At 44.2% G+C, this 1507-nt stretch overlaps 1 pseudogene; it reads right to left on the reverse strand.

Annotated features, from left to right (window-relative positions):
* Positions 1–657: 657 nt before the first annotated feature.
* LOC123932827 lies at positions 658–1267 on the reverse strand (annotated as a pseudogene).
* Between the last annotated feature and the right edge of the window lie 240 nt (positions 1268–1507).

Consider the following 1507-nt stretch of genomic DNA (forward strand, 5'->3'; position numbering starts at 1 on the left):
GACGCTTAACTGACTAAACCGCCCAGGTGCCCCCTTCAGAGATCAATGCTTCATCCTTTAGTGAAGTTAAATCCCTTGGACTTTCTAGATAATCATGGTAGCGAAATACTGTCAACCCTGACTCTTCCTTTCCAACCTTTCTTTTTATTTTCTTATCGCATTGGCAAAATAGCAAGAGGGGCATCTTTATTTTGTTCTTGATTTTATAAAAAATGGTTCTCAGAATTCACTCTTACAGAAGACAGTTCTGCGGGTTCCGGAAATTGCTGCTTATCAGATTAAGGAAGTTTTATCCTGTTCTTTGTTTACCAAGCATTTGTTTTCTTGTGTTTGTCTTTGGTTTTTTTGTTTTAACGAAGAATGACTGTTGACTAGACATATCTTGTAGTGTGGAGGAGGCAAAAAGTACATTGTGGAAGGAGCCAGAACACGTGGTGCCAGTCACATAAAGCTTCTGGATGAGTAAAACCACCCAACAATACATTATCTAAATACATCCCTAAAGTTGGTTTAACATAGTAAATACCAAGTCTGAAAGGGCAGTTACCTTGGGGAAGAAATGAGAGAAGACCTGAGAAGGTACATGGGATTGTCAGTTACAACTTTTTTTTTTCCCCACTGAAAAGTTTGTATTGGCTTTTGGATAGATACAGGAATTTACCTGCCAGGAAAGGCAATCCCATCGTACTTCTCCTGGAACCAGCACCTGGCCTCCTCTTTGCTGATTCCGCACCTGGCCGCCGGGCAGCCCATCCTGCCCCTCTTGTGTGATCTTGTCTGATGCTGAAGCCTGGACTTGTCAGCACTGTACGGGAGTCCAGGTTGCACACACACCCATGCTTGCATCATATCTGATCCCCAGATCAATGTGCTCCTGGATCCCGAAACCAAAATTTCCAGGATCAGAAAAGCCGTTTTTTCCTTAACTCATACTCCTGCAGCTTTAGGCCTCTATCCGGGATTCCTTTCATTTTGGGCCCACAGGCGGCCATCGTCGTTTCATCTCTCCTGCTGCCGAAGGTTCTGACGGCATATCTAGCTCTGGAGAACACCGGGGGCTGGCCTCTGCACGGCTCCAGCACCCTGGCTCTCCCCCACACAGATGCTGAGGCAGAGCTTACAGATGCAAAGATTCCCCCATGGGGTTCTCCTTTTCACCTTGATCCCCATAGTGGAGAACAAGAAGAGAAAGTACAATTTCTTTCCTTTTAAGAGGATCTGAAATATGTAAAGAAGTCAAAACTTGGTAAAGCTGAGAGGAAATCATGTGGGTTTCCATGTTTTTATTTTTCTGCATAACTTTGTGTGTGCTTGATTTTTTTTTTCCATGATAAAAAAGCAAAGCCCGAACTTACAGCAAAACCATGCATAACATACCCTTTGCAATGACCTAGGTTTCCTGGTAGGTAGCGAGCTTCCCGTCTCTGGAGAAAATCAAAACCACAGAGTGTTCTTAGCCTTGAAGCTGAATCCTGTAACTTCTGCCTTCTTCCCACCCCTTGTCTCT

This window comes from Meles meles, chromosome 20 (genome assembly GCF_922984935.1).
Source record: "Meles meles chromosome 20, mMelMel3.1 paternal haplotype, whole genome shotgun sequence".
NCBI lineage: Eukaryota > Metazoa > Chordata > Mammalia > Carnivora > Mustelidae > Meles > Meles meles.